Below are 15,520 nucleotides of genomic sequence, written 5' to 3' on the forward strand. Positions count from 1 at the left end.
GACTCAGAACTGTCGAGGACTTTCCTCCTCTCACTACCTATGATGGATACTTGGTGTGAGGAAGACTGAGCCAGGAGACTGGGAGCCTGTAATGCGGGCTGCTCCTACTAGGTGTATGATCTTGGACACGCTCCTTCACCTAACTGGGGCTCAGTTTCTTCAACTGTAATGTGAAGTCATTGATCTGGATGTTCTCCAGGTTCCTTTATTCTTTGATGACGACCTGTTTCTCAGCATGTTCCAACAAGGGGCAGCTGGAAGGTAAGTGATAATGCTGTGTTTATGTGCTGAATTGTGAACAATGTGACATGGCAGTGGAAACCTGTTGATTTCACTTAACTCATGCAGGGACTTATCGCCTTATATGTAGGGCTGATCCCATCACCAGGGAAAGTGAAACTTGAAAAGTTCGTGGGAGAATGTTAAGATTTAGATTGTCATCTAGAGAGAAAATTGGCGGGTGTAGTCCTTAGGCATTGCCTAAGTGACAGTCTTGCTTTCTCCCTTCTATAGCTATTGATATTAAGTCACTATAATAAAATTAGAAAAAAATCACAATGGAAACAGAACATAAGCACAGAGGTTTTTTTCACCATCATAAACACCATCTCAGAAGGTCTCAGTCAGCATTTTTCAATGTGAGCTCTATTGGCATTTTGGGTGTGACAGTTCACTATTTTGCATCTATGACCTCCATGCCTTAAATGCCAATAAGGCCACCAGTTGTTGTCACAACCAGGAAAAAACTGTACATTTGCAGATGACACTGTGGGACCAAACATTCCTGATTGAGAACCACTGGTCAGTTGAGTGATCATAACCAGATAGCAGGTTTGCTAATATTTTTTTTCGTTTAAAAACATAGAAGATTGTGTTGAAAGGAATCTAAGACATCACTTCATAGTTGAGGAAACGGAGGTTAAGTGACTCATCCAAGGCACTGTAATTATTGAAGGAGGCATGTTTAGTATTAGGCTGTCTCTCACCCCCTGCAGGGCTCACCCATTGACATGGTCAAAGAGATGTTTGGGACCAATAATTGAAATGACTGGAGGGCTGTCTATAACTTCTATTAATGGATGCCCTCCTCAAAGTCCTGAGCCTGAGGGTTTTCAAGAATAACCAGTTCTTTAACCAGTTTATCTGGTAAGAAAACTTAGGTGTCTAAGGAGGGCCAATGCTGTATTTCATATTCTAAGACACTTTTACTGGCTGCATCTTAACATATCCCTAATTGGGACGTGACTCACAGTTGATGTGATGAGAAAGCATTGTATCAAAGTTTCATTTGTCACATTTTCTTCCTTGGTGGTCCATAAAACAATGACATGTTTTCTGATTAAAAGCATCTTATATTTGATGAAATATGGTAGATAACTTCTAGGACAGGTTGTAGAGATCATTTCAGTTTTATCTATCCCTAAAGGTGTTGCAGCATGTGGCAAAACCTGTCCTTTTAATTACTTGGTCTCAATGTGACATAGTGGTACAGGTATTGGAGACAAATTGAAGGGAGGCTCTACCAGTAAAAATGATAAGCTGCCCAATTTCTCTCTCTTGTCCCTGGAATAAAGTTCCATTGAAGTCATTTCTGGCCTCCAGTTTTTGTCTGTGGCCTTTTGGATCTGGCCATGGTGCTGACTGCTCATAGACCTTTACTACTGATTTCCAGCAAATCCTGTACCTAAAATCTAAATCCTGGGGCAGATAATTGCCATGTCTTGTTACTTAATTCTACTTTGGCATAAGTCTTCAAAAGTAGTTCCAAGGAAAATAACAAAGGAAGTGAGAGGGTGATTTGAGCTACCTTAGGTTTCAGTGTGGCTAGTGAAATGGAGTGTCTGGAGATACTCACCTGGCAGATGGAGGGACAGTTGCCAAACCTGTGAAATCCCTCGTCAATCTCGAGATCTGTATCAGCCAGGGACCAGCCAGGACGACAGAACCAACTGTCAGCATTTCAAACAGAGTTTAATACAGAGAATTGGTTACACGGTGATGAGATTGCTGGGATGCAAACAGATCGGGGTGGTGAGACAATCTACAAATTTGCAAAGGAGAGAAGCCTCAGAGTGACAGGTGATGTGACTTCTGTGGACATCTGGTGGAAACAAAAACTACAGTGGGATTCTTAGGTGTGCCTTGGAGCTGTGCAGGAGATGCAAGAGCTACCAGAAACCACCCAAGGCAGAAGGGGGTCGAGGGAACACCTTGGTTTCTCCCTTTCCTCTGTTTTCCTTGTAAATGCCTCCTGTTGGCTGGACCCAGGCAGATGTAGCAGGCTGCAAGGGTCAGTCCCCAGGTGATACATAGGACATAGAGGAGAGGCAAGGAAGAAATCTGAGTGCCAAGGAATTGCACTTAACCTGTGTAAAACAGATGAAGAAGAAAATTAGAGACATCTAAAATGGTGGAAAGAAAATTTAAAAATAAGTATGTGTTCACAAAAGTGGAGGCCTTCTTTTGTGTTGAGGAAAGGCATGTCTCTTGACTTCCTAGCGACAGGGAGCAAAGTATAGAAAAAAGCCCTGAACTAGGAAGGTAAGGGACGGGGACGGTAACTCTACTTCAGCCTTTGCCACTGACTCGCTATGGCTTCCCATAGTACTGAGAACAAATCCAGAGTCAAATCCGTCATGGCCTGTGTGCCCTAACCTGGCCTGCCCCTGCTTCCTCACCTCATCTTCTACCTCTCTCCTCTTCAGGGACTAGGACATGGCCCTAACAGCTGAGTCCACCTGGCCCATTCTGCTCCTCTGCTGGGGACATTCTGCCCTGAGCTCTCATGTGGCTTGCTCTTTCTTGTCACCTTCAAATGTCACTTTCTCAGCAGGAGCTCCTCTATCTAAATGTCCAGGACCACTCTATCTAAAATGTCATCCTTAACTGTGGACTTCTCCATCACAGTCACCCTGTTGTAAATCTCTTTTCATTACTTTTCACTATTTAAATTCTGGAATGATCTAGTTCATTCTGATTTGATATGTTTTCCCCAAAGATAGGTAGGTTCCCCAAAAGGAAGGAGTCTCATCTGTCCTCGTCCCCACTGTAGTCCCCAAACCTAGAACAACAGTGGCCAAAACATTGTGTGGCGTCAGTACATGTTTGCCGGAGTAGTGAACCAAAGAATGCCTTTAAATGACATTGAAATTAGCTGCTTGTATGACGGTCTCCTTAGTTTGAGACTAAAGTGTTTTTCCCCTTTCCTTCCTTCCTTTTTTTTTTTTTTTTTTTTTTGCGGTACGCGGGCCTCTCACCGCTGCAGCCTCTCCCGTTGCGGAGCACAGGCTCCGGACGCACAGGCTCAGCGGCCATGGCTCACGGGCACAGCCGCTCCGCGGCATGTGGGATCCTCCCGGACCGGGGCACGAACCCGTGTCCCCCGCATCGGCAGGCGGACTCTCAACCACTGCGCCACCAGGGAAGCCCGTTCTTCCTTCCTTTTTTTTTTTTAAAACAGCAAAAAATTTTGGCCAGTCCTCATGTTAGTAAGACCCTCTTGGATAGAGTATATGATATTACTTTATGATTACGTAGTTGTAACTGAGAAAATTAACATTTTAAATTTCTTAAATGTTTACTCTGTGCCCAGTACAGAAAACTGAGATTTGGAGAAATTAAGTAATTTGCTTCCAAAGGAGCCAGCATTGAACCTAGGTCTCTTTGATTTCAAAGCCCCTACTCTGAATCATTTCACTGTGTTGCTTCTACGTTTTAGAAAACTAAAATGCAAGAGCCTTCTTGATCAGCTCCACTTACTCCTTCACTGTCCATGCTCTGCTCTCTCTCTCTCTTGTGTCTAGAATATCCTTGCCTCTTCCTCTTTTATTTTAAATTTATTTTTGTTAAATCCAGCCTATTCTTTCCACAGTCTTCTTGAGTAATCCCACCCTGATCCCCAGTGACCACGTTTGCTGCCCCTCCACGGAATTTTTCCCAGCATCACACTCTGATGGGGAATTCTCCCCATCAAAACACTTCTCCTGCTGCTTTGTAAATGCCTGCTCACCCGCTGTCTCCTCCACTAGCCTGTACATTTTTTGAGCCAGGACTCTGTCTTGTTCATGGATGTATGCTAAGTACTTTGCAAAGTAAATATTTTAAAAATAGAGAGTAGAATGCTGGTTACCAGAGGCTGGGTGGTGGGGGATTTGGGGAGATATCATTTAAGGGTACAAACTGGGAACTAGGAGATAAATAAATCCTGGAGATGGAATACACAGCATAGTGATTATAGACAACAATACTGTATCATAAACTTCAGAGTTGCTCACAGACTACATCTTGTTTCCACCACAAAAAAGAAATGATAATTATGCAACATGATAGAGGTGTCAGCTAATGCTGCTGTGGTACTCATATTTTTGTGCACCTTAAATTTACACAGTGTTGTACGTCAATTATATTTCAATTAAAATTTTTTTAATTAAAATTTTTAGGTGAATGCATGAATGATTGAAGTATTAGAATCCCCCTGTATATTGAAAAATATTTATTCCTTAAAATAAAGAATCTATGAAACTAAGAACTCTTCTTCACTGAGAGGATAAAATTCAGCTTTGCATAAAGAGTTTGATCCATGCACAACTTCTTAGGTGCACATTCATTCTGTAGAACAAGATGTGTGATATAAAGAGGAGCTATATTAGCTTAGAACCTGATAGCAAGGTTAAGCTGCAGCTGCTGTTACAGCCCATTAGCCACCTACATTTTCCCGAAGCTCAGCTGTATCTGTAATGGTAGGGTATTTCCACATTGCCAAGCTTCCTGATAACCTCTTGCCCCGGCTCTCACTGGCATCAGTAGAGATGAAACAGCTGACTGCAAGGGAAGACTCATTTTAAGACTTGGTCTAGGACACTAAGCTAAATGGACACATCTGATGACATCCGTGTTTTTGTGAGCAGTGCATAGCTTTGAATCATTTGGGTGAGGCAAGCAGAAGGGCTGCCCGGCCCTTTGCTTCAATCCTGGAAGAGGCGATCCTAAATAGAGGGGAAGAGAGCAACTCCACACGAGGGTGAGGGAGAGCTGAATCATCCCCCTGAGTCCTTGTAGGGGCTCACTGCTCTTTTACCAGCTTAGGTGTCCCTGGCTTTGGTGTTTAGTGGCCGTGACACTTGACAAAGAGGCAGATCTGACCCCCACGCTTGGTAGGGTACTTCAAGACGACGCATACCAAGGGCTGTCCCTGCTCATGTCAACCTTAAGTCACTGCACACTCAACCCCACCTTTCCTCTGTGTGCACCATTATTATTTTTTAAATTTGTTTTAGTGAGATTAAGTTTAACTCTCTTAGCAAGATTCAGTTATAAAATACTGTGTTATTAACTCTAGTCACCATGTTATATGTTAGATCCTCAAACCTTATTCATCTGGAAGTTTCTACCCTTTTACCGGGCTCACCCTATTTCCCCCACTCCCAGCCCCTTGGCAACCACTTTTCTACTCCCTATTTGAATATCTGGTCGTTCTTAATGTTGCCAATTCATGTAACAACTTAAAAGCAAAAATACTTTGAGGGCCAACACTGTCAAGGCCGAAGTAGCTAGTTTGCAACTTCTGGTTTACACTCGCACACCATTATTTTTAAAGAGGGAAACATTTTTAATCATAATTTTATTCTCCCCTAATTATCAAAACTGGCAGGAATTACTCTGAAGATTTGGAGTAATTGAAAAGATTTGAAGGCCTCCGTTAGCTGAAAGTAAGAATGTGTTATGATTTCCAGACCTCCCTGTGTATGCGTGCAAGGGTAGGGGTAGGGGTAAGGAGGAATGTTCTAGATCAGTGATTTTCAAAGTGTGATTCCTGGACCAGAAGTATCAGCATCACCTGGGAAATCATTAGAAATGAAAAGTCACAGACTCCATCCCAGACCTACTGAATCAGAGACTCCGGGTGTGGAGCCAGCAGTCTGCGTCTAACCAGCCTTCCAGATGATTCTGAGGTGTACTCAGATTTGAGAACCAAGTTTAGACTTGAATTCCAGTGGTCTTAGGTTCAGAATAACAGTATTCTTCCTCCCATCCTCATATCAACAGTAAACTCCATACTTTACAAGTAACGACAGGATTGCAAAGAAGAGTTTTTAGGGTTAGAAATTCAAGGCTGGGGCTTCCCTGGTGGCGCAGTGGTTGAGAATCTGCCTGCTAATGCAGGGGACACAGGTTCGAGCCCTGGTCTGGGAGGATCCCACAGGCCACGGAGCAACTAGGCCCGTGAGCCACAACTACTGAGCCTCCGCGTCTGGAGCCTGTGCTCCGCAACAAGAGAGGCCGTGATAGTGAGAGGCCCGCGCACTGCGATGAAGAGTGGCCCCCGCTTGCCACAACTAGAGAAAGCCCTGGCACAGAAACGAAGACCCAACACAGCAAAAATAAACAAATAAACTCCTACCCCCAACATCTTCTTTAAAAAAAAAAAAAAGAAATTCAAGGCTAACTAATTACACGAAGCATTTGTGATGGTGCTATTAGCAATGATTTCATCAATATCAAAACCATCTTGGGACACACAACTTCACTTACGGGTAATAACCATAACTACTCTGCAAATTGTTGTAATGGAGTTCACTGCACACACTTATACTCAGTTGATAGTTAATTTAGGGAAAGCTCTTCCTGTGATAAATATTTGTTTTCCTCACCCAATCTGTGTTCTTACCCGTGAAGAATCACGGCTATGGAAATGTCTGTTGAAGCTCTCTCAGTTAGGAAAGACAGCCCAGCTGGAAGGGGCTGAGGGCCTCCTGCCCTAGGGCCCCATCCTTCCCACAGCTGCCCTTGGAGACTGTGCCTTCCGGTCCCCTAAGGAATGGCGGGAGGACAAATTGCATGGTACCTGCCCCACAGCGTTGTCCTCCCTCTGTCCCATTTCCATTTTCTTTTCTTTAGTTTCCTTCCTTCCCCTTTCTATCGTTCGTTATTGTATTTTGGGTTTTTCTTTTTCATGGCTCACTTTCCTGTTCTCCTTGTGGAAGCATAACTGGATGGGTACTGATGAAACTGGGCCATCAGTGGAATCAATATCAACATGAAAGAGAAATACAGATTGTAGTTTAAGGGAAGTAAATTTCATTCCAGCTGAGCCCCAAGTATGGAAGTAGCTTGTAATTCTATAATAATTTCTGTAACCACTGGAAGTTGGTTGGCATTGACAAATCTGTGAAAAATGGAAACACAGGGAAGACTCTGCAGCATGCCTGTTAGTGCAGTGCGTCACTTCATTCTGTATTAACTGGACACCAACTACGAAAACTATTAATCTCCTGAGTGTTCAGCGTGGTGTTGTATGTGGAGGATACAAAGATGATTTAGATTTGATCTTTGTTTTCTGGAAGCTTATTCTGGTTATATAGAAGGTACACAAAATTATAATGGTGATAGTTAGCCAGCATTTGTGAAGTTCTTATCATGAGCTTAGTGCCATAAATACTGCACATAAATTGTCTATATCATTATTATAATTATCCTATTGGGTAGGTGCTATTAACCCCATTTGACAGATGGGAAACCAAGACTTAATGCAGAGGCAACTTGGCCCAGACTACTAGCTAATAAGTGATGGAGCAAATGTTGATATTTAAGCCCAAAGCACTGCTCTTAACCACTCTGCTGTAGCGCCTCCGGGAGTACGTCATAACGGAATTTCTATATTACTCCAGTGCAATTTTTTTTTTCAAAAAATCTTAGCACTTGCAATATTGTCTTTGGCTAAAATAGTTGGAGAATAATGTAAGGCAACATATAAAATTGTCTTCTAATTTGCATATACTTGAGTAATGAAAACAGTGGAGGTAGACAAACACGTGCTCCAGGTGTGTGGAAAGGGAAGAAATTGACATGCGAAGGAGTTGACGGAGGCTTCAGGAGAAGATAGATTTGGATCTTCTTGGTGGTACAGAATTATGGAACCGAAAGAAGCTTCTCCCACTGCCCCCAATCATTCTTTGACACATTGCTCGATTTTATTTTATTAGCATTTAACATTGTTAAAGAATAAATTATGTGTTTCTTTATTCCTTGTCTCTCTTCTCCCGCTAGAGGTAGGAGAGCAGAGGCTGTCTGGACCTTGTTCACTCCTTATCCTGTGTCTAGAAAGGTGCCTGTACGTAGTAGGCACACTCATGATGTAGTTGTTGAATGACAGGGGTTCCGTATGAGGAGTGTGAGTTTCATAGTCAGTGGAAACATACAGTAAGTTCATGAACACTCAAGATGCATAATGAGAATAAAAATATTTAAAAATCTTACATTTTTATGCTATTTTACAAAATTTTTTCAAAGTGCTTTTACTTACTCCTACTATTGAGTTCATAATCCTATCAGGGTAGCTTGGCAGATCTTTATTCCCCTGATTTTACAAATTAGGAAGGTGGGGTTCAGAGAGGTTAGGTCATTTGCTTTAGGTCACACAGCAGGTGAGTGAGTGGACATAAGAACAGAAGCTAGGTGTCTGACTTCAGTAGGTGTCTGACTTCACTTTTCCCTTCTCTCTTGAGCCTATCAGCAGTTTGTGGAATGGTCTAGAGTCTGAAGGCACAGACTTGGCTGGGTATTGGCCTCGGCTGCCGTTCCAAACCAGCAGAGGGCCTGCAGAACCAGGACGTCTCCACCGAGGGGGCAGGCATTCAGATCAGCTGTGGTCCTCTGGGCAAATTCTCTCTGTGGTCAAGTCCAAGGTGAATTTGTCCAGGGAGGACTCATTTCTGTGATAACATTTAGAGTGTGAGCCAATTCACCCCAGCTCCGCAGTAACCTAGAGCAGGGGGTCCCAAGACCCAGGCCGGTCCGGGGCCTGTTAGGAACCAGGCTGCACAGCAGGAGGTGAACGGGCAAGGAGCCGTCAGCCACTCCCCGTCGCTCATACCGCCTGAACCATCCTGCCCTCTCCCCAACACACTCCCCCCACCCCCCACCCCCGCCCCGTCCGTGCAAAAGTTGTCTTCCCCGAAACTGGTCCCTGATGCCAAAAAGGCTGGGGACTGCTGCTGACCTAGAAGATTGTTCGTTTGGGTCTTTTTTACTTTGGAAAGAAAATTAACCCTTTGTCTCCCATCCCAGATCATTTTATCCTCCTGAAGACTAGTGATTAACGCAGGAAAATTGGACTATTCCAAAGAGATATGGTATTGATCCACTTAAGTCAGTTCGTAAATCGGAGCAAACACACTCCAACCTCATTAATATGAACCGAATATAATGTCATGCATGTCACACCCGTGCCTAGTGAACCATCGGGCTGGCGGATTAATGAGCTTTTATTGAGCCTGAGAGCAGAGCCCCGAACATCTGATTCATCTTGTTCTGAGCTTCCCGGTCTCCTTCTCTGGGGCTGGCCGAATCCAAACGAACAAGTTATGGTTTTTATTTAGTATATGCATCCATACTTGATTGGAATACAGTGATGTAGGTGTAGAGGTGTCTGCTGATATCTCGATTACCAGGATTTCCAGTATATGACAAAGCTATGCATAGGTGCTTTGAGCATGTACACCTCTGCTTATCAGTTTGGGTTGCACGTGGCCACGTTTTCATTAGGAAGGGGAGGAGAAAGAGACGGAAAAACTCTGAGAGGAAAAGATGCAGAGTGTGTGTGTCTGTGTAGAAGGGGGGAGGGAGTGAGGCAGGGTAGATGCCAGCACAAATCCTTTTTGAATGCGAAAAGACCCCAAACTGATGCAAATTCACAGTAATTCCACCAGTCAGTACCAATACTGTCTCTTTTCCCTACAAACCTCCCAGGCACAAGGTTTCCCTTTCAGGAGCACCAGCCAGCAGAGAAAAGCAAAAGGAGAGGGGTCCAGGCTGTGGCAGGCGCCAGCACTCCCAGAGTGGAGACCCAGCTCCCCTCGAGGGGCTGCCTGGATGTCGGAGCTGGATGCCCTTGCTCTGACCTGCCTTCCCCTCCCTCTGCCTGGCACAAGAGTCTCCATCCACAGTGGGCATCGCTGAACAAAGGTGTCTTTCTTGGGACCCTTTACCCACAGCCTGACTCAGGAGAGCAGCTCGGCTTCTGTCTGCCCTGCTCTTGAAATGCCTAGTGCCCTGTCCCTGAGTGGGGTCGCAGTGGCAGGGGGTGCCTGGGGAGGGTGGGTAGGAGTGGGGGGAACCTGGATTTAAACTAAGCTCTGTCCCTTTTGGACTGAAAAGAATGGCTTTTCCAGCAGGAGCTCAAGAGTGTGAGTGGATGATCCGTACCCCTCAGAAAACCTTCCCTTTTCTTTCCTCACTCTTTAATAACAGTGATGCTGCCTGCCGTTGGGCCTCACCTGATGTTCTGCAAGTCACAGGTATCCTTGGATCTTCAGATCCAGCAACCCCAGAGGCAGCTTAGGCAGGAGAGGGGAAGTGGGAGTGGAAGACGGAGCATCCCAGCTGTGTGCCCTTGGGCAAACATCACCCAAAACATCACCCCACGTCCGTGGGGCCTGGTTGACTCATCTCTCATCTGTGGTAAAAAAAAAAAAGGGGGGGGGTGTTGCATAATAACACATTTCCTGCCTCCTACTGTTCGAATAGAAACAATGAAATAATGCAATTGTAAAGTGAAGAAGCCCAGTCAACTATTAGCTAAGGGAAAGGGCTTTTTATTTCATCTTGTAGATGAAGAAATTGAGTCTCAGAAACGTGAGGAATTTCATTTAGGGGTATACAGCTTAGTAGCAAAATTAGAACTAGGGTCCAAGTCTCGTATTTCATGGCTAAAGTTACTTTCCACCACTTCATATGTTCTTTGGATATAAAGAGTGATCTTTTCGTGGTCTTTGGCAACCTAGCATCTAGATTGCCTCCACTCTTGGGCTGGGACGTGCACAGGTGACTGTCATTTGCTTATGCCTGGTTTGCTGGTTAAAAAGCCTGTTTCTCTGCTCCCTGTAGGAGTGTCTCAGGCCTGGGCTTGGAAGCAGACAAGCTTTGCGTGAAACCTGGCCATCCCACCTAGGCCCTGTGTGTTGGGGGAGGTTCCTGAAACTCTCTGAGACTGTGTTTATTCCTTAGGTAGGAGAGGAGTTCCGCCAGTGCCTGCCATGCTGTGTTGCCACAGAGATGAGATGAAATGTTTACCCCGGACACGGGGCCTGGCACACAACTGGTGGTTGGGATGTGGGCATTTGCTTCTTCTTTTTCAGGGCCCTTGTCTAGCACTGAGACCTGAGAGACTCCCTCACCCCAGTCTGCAAAGTGGACCTGGTGGCCTGGTGGTGTCACCCACACATGGACACAGCAGTCTAGCAGCTGGTGTCTGTGCTTTCCCGGTCCATGGTGCCCTGCGCTCTGGGTCCACAATTTTCCTGTGTAGCTCCAGACACAGAACTCCCCCCATGTCTCACCATTGCTAACAACATCGGCTCTGGAACATCAGGACCCCTGGAGTAAGCTCCACGTGGCCTCTCCACCCTGCATTTCTTCTCCCCTCAGAAGTGCACCCTCTGCCAGGGCCTTGAGGTCTCCCTCATGCCCATTCTCTCCCCTTTTCTCCAGTTCAAGGCTGAGCCATTCTCAGAACCCCTGCCCTCTCCCCTCTGCTTTTCCAGATCCATGCCTCCCTCCTCCCTTGCATTTAGGCTCCTGCCTTTACTACTTCCTCTGGCACTTTGACACCTCTCTTTCCTATATGCCTACTTTTTTTTTTTTTTTTTTGTCTTGTAGCCATTTTCAGGGACCTTAAAGACTTCAGTGTCTTTAAGGCTCGTAACACGGCTTTCCTATTGCCAGCATTTTCTAAATTTCTGCAGAAACACATTCAGGTAAGCAGATTCATTGGCTGGCTTTATGCCTACAATTTTAAATTGAAGTATAGTTGATTTACAATGTTGTGTTAGTTTCAGGTGTATAGCAAAGTGATTCAGTGTTTTATATATATATATATATATATATATATATATATATATATATATATATATATACTTCTACAGATTCATTTCCATTGTAGGTTATTACAGGATATTGAATATATAGTTCTTTGTGCCATATAGTAAGACCTTGTTGTTTATCTCTTTTATACGTAGTAGTGCGTATCGGCTAATCCCTAACTCCTAATTTATCCCTTCCCCCCTTTCCCCGTCTATGTATACCGTGCCTAAAGAGCATAACCAAATACTATTTTATATTTATTGTTTCACACGTGCTAACTCTAACACAGTTTTCTGTTCCTTGAGAGCAAGGGGTCATCTCAGATCTCACTCATCCCCTTGCGATGCAGTGCAGGGTGCTGAGTACCTAATGACATGCAAGGTACTATTGGATGTACCTCATCTATCGGATGAGCCTCACTTCCCGGGTCAAGGTCTTGCTCCCATGCCGTTAGAAGGTCTCTCTGGACCTAAAACGCCCTCTCTGCCCTTTCCTGCCTGGCAACTTCTGTTCATTGTCATTCACTTTCACCTCGAGTGACACCTGTACTGTGTCACCTTCCCAGTCCCCTCCTCCAAGTCCTCTAAGCAGAGCTATTATTTTGGCATTGTAGCCTTCTCCCCTATTAATCTGGGATCTGTGAGAACAGAGGGCAAGTCTTAATCATCTCTGTAGCCCAGAACTGTCCTTGCTCAGTGCGTGATACACGAGCCCACGATAAATGCTTACTGAGCGGATGATTACGCGAACAAGGTGCAAGGCAAATCTTTTCCGGGAACTTGATTTGGGTCTGAGTTGAGACCTCCTTGAAGAACTCTGTGTGAGGCAGTTTCAAAACAGTAGCTGCAGGGACTTTGCTATTCTAGGGAACTTTACCTACTGCCTCTTGAATGTGAAATGCTGCCTTGCATCCAGTTATGCTCCGGGAGAATGGAATTCTGATCCATTCAGTGCAGGGCAGCGACTGAAATAGTTCCCTACATATTCTGTCTTCATAAATTCCTCCCTTACTTCTTTCCCTCCCCCCTCCACCCACCACAAGTCCCAGACCCTTCCTCTTACTCCCCCGGCCTGAAGGACATTTATGAGGCCCATCACGTGGGAAGCATGTGAGGCCTGTTCCTGCCTCTCCCTTTCCTAGCACGAGGGTCTCTGGCCCTCCTCCTTCACCGTCGCCTCCTGGGCCAAGCTCTGATATCTCTTGCCCTGTTTATGATCTGTTGGGATTTTTCCAACAACCTGAAATGAATCTGTGAGGCCCCACAGGTAGTACAGCCTGTCTCGGGGCCATAAACCATGGCTGGGTCTTTCATCTGCCATTGCTTATGTCATAAATGAGTGGGGGGACCAGGCAAGCGGGAAGCAACAGCCCCCGAGCCATTCCAGATTTTTTTTTTACAAGAGATGGGAAAGAAAGGCCCTGAGAAACATGTTCCAACTTTGTGCCAAGCAAATTCATTTCACCCTGGTAGGCTGTGCGTGGAGACTTAATCTCCGGACTTTCCCTCTAGGAGTCAGATTTATGCTGCGTTTGTGTCTAAATGGCCTCCAGGGATGCTGACATTTGTTGCTGGAGACAGCAAGTGGTGTTCCTTTCATCTCCGCTGAGGGGTGTCAGCTTAAATTATGAGGGATCGCTCTGACCTGCATCTGGGTGTGGGAGCCTCTGGCAATGCCGAGGGGCTGCCCCTCCTTCCGCTTCCGAGATGTCTCTGCTGTTGGAAGGTTTTTCTGCATCTCCTGCTCTCCAGTACTCCTGCTGGCCCTGGGAGAAATCTCCTGGCTCATTTAGAACTTTCCTTTCTCTTGGACAAATCAGTAAGTGTATATTTCAGGCACTGCCTGCTTTCATGGAGAAGTTGGCATCAGAGTCAGGCAGCCCTGCCCCTGCCGAACGAGGAGATGGGAGCCTCCCTGAACAGTCTGGAAGTTCCCCGAGGGAGTCAGAGGGCACTGCTATGCTCGTAATATTTACAACCCGGCAGACCAAAGCTGGGTGACGGTTAGCGATGGTCTGCCTTCCCCTTGGCAGCCGGGTTGTGACATCTGTCTGCACTTTGGGAAATGGAAAGGCCTTCCGTTCCTCTATCTTCAGAGTTTCTCTTGCTCAGATCTGCCAGGACACCTGAAATTCCATGGTGGTGACTGTTTGGTTGGAGGCATTCCATTTCTATGTGTTATTGACTGTGGGAGAGGACACTTCAGACCCTGCTAATCCCTGACTCAGTGTAGCAGATGAGCAGTGCTTCCTGCCCCAGAGTCAGAGCGTGAAAGCCTGGAACACAGGATACGTAAGTTTTGATGGAGAACGGGTCAGGAGAGGTCTAGGGCAGGGGCCAGCAAACTATGGTATGCAGGACAAATCCGGCCTGGTGCCTGCTTTTGAAATACAGTTTTACTGGAGCCCAGCCATGCCTATTCGTCCTGTCTGCGGCTGCTTTCGTACTACAGTGGCAGAGTTGAGTGGTTGCACTAGAGGCCATAAGGCCTGCAAAGAGTGAAATATTTTACTCTCTGGCCTTTTACAAAACAAGTTTGTAGATGCCTGGTCTAGAGCATCTAGTGCTTCTTGGAAGGCAAAATGGGGCCCTTAGCAGACAGAAGAGAGAGATATTGAACAGCAAAAAGGAGGAATCAGAAGAAGAAAATGCACCCCAAAAAACGATAGAAACACTCCAGAGACAAATCTTAATCTCGTCCTCCCTCTGCTCCCACTTCTGCCCCTCCCTCTTCTTCTGAAAACAGATGTTTTTGTCTCTTCTCACAGGGATGTAGAGAGAATGAATGAGCAGTCGCCTGTAATGCTCTTTACATCCTCCCAAAATGGGCACCAAGGGCTGCCCTAGGAGATGGCTCTTTCCCCCACTGGTCCTTTCTGCTGTTCTAGGATGGGATAGCAGGTCTCGGGGAATGTGCATGTATCTTAGGCTGGGGTAAGTCCAGAGGCAGTACGAAAACATCAGGGACCTCAGCCATCCACTTCTAGGGCTCCGACCAAACTTCAGCAATCACATCTTCCTTCTGGAACCAGCCCCCCGACTACCACCCCCCCTTCTTTCCCACAAGCACTCACACACACACTTTCTATAAAACCAACGCTTAGTGTGAGCTAGGGTCATATCTGCAAAGAGAGAGGAATGAACGCTTGTAGTGTAAAACCTTAACTCCAACCCCCATCAACGTGCAACTGTTAATAACAGAAAACATGGGTCTCAGATTAAGATGCCTTCTTTTGAAATGATGATGATGATGATGATTTAATAAACATCTATCACACTCTAGACAGCGCTGAACCCCTTCCATGCATCATCTGATGTAATTCCAACAACACTGTTACTTTCTCCGATGAGAAAACTGAGTCTTGGGGATTTGTTCAGAATCACACATCATAACACACATCATAAATCACACATCTGGCAAGGCCAGAATTGAAACCCGAGTTAGTACGGCTCCAGAGCCCATGCTGTGGACACTGTGCCATCTTGCTTTCCTGAATGTCGTCAACATATATGAGCCATCACCATGGAATCCACAGTATTTTAGATTTTGCATTTTCATTAGTTACATCATCCTAGTCATCAATATACATTTGCATCAAGCTATGTGACTGTAGAAGAATCAGACTGACCCCGTGAGATGTTTGCAAATACCATTTCAAGGA

General features: G+C 45.4%; 1 protein-coding gene and 1 non-coding gene across 2 annotated transcripts in view; one reads left to right on the forward strand and one right to left on the reverse strand.

Annotated features, from left to right (window-relative positions):
* Positions 1-15,520, forward strand: part of LMX1A (LIM homeobox transcription factor 1 alpha) — a 150,405-nt gene that overhangs the window by 123,308 nt on the left and 11,577 nt on the right. The window lies entirely within an intron of this gene.
* LOC132516604 (small nucleolar RNA SNORA33) lies at positions 11,648-11,777 on the reverse strand. The gene has a single exon (XR_009539423.1). It is a non-coding gene; the product is annotated as a small nucleolar RNA SNORA33 (small nucleolar RNA).

This window comes from Lagenorhynchus albirostris, chromosome 2 (genome assembly GCF_949774975.1).
Source record: "Lagenorhynchus albirostris chromosome 2, mLagAlb1.1, whole genome shotgun sequence".
NCBI lineage: Eukaryota > Metazoa > Chordata > Mammalia > Artiodactyla > Delphinidae > Lagenorhynchus > Lagenorhynchus albirostris.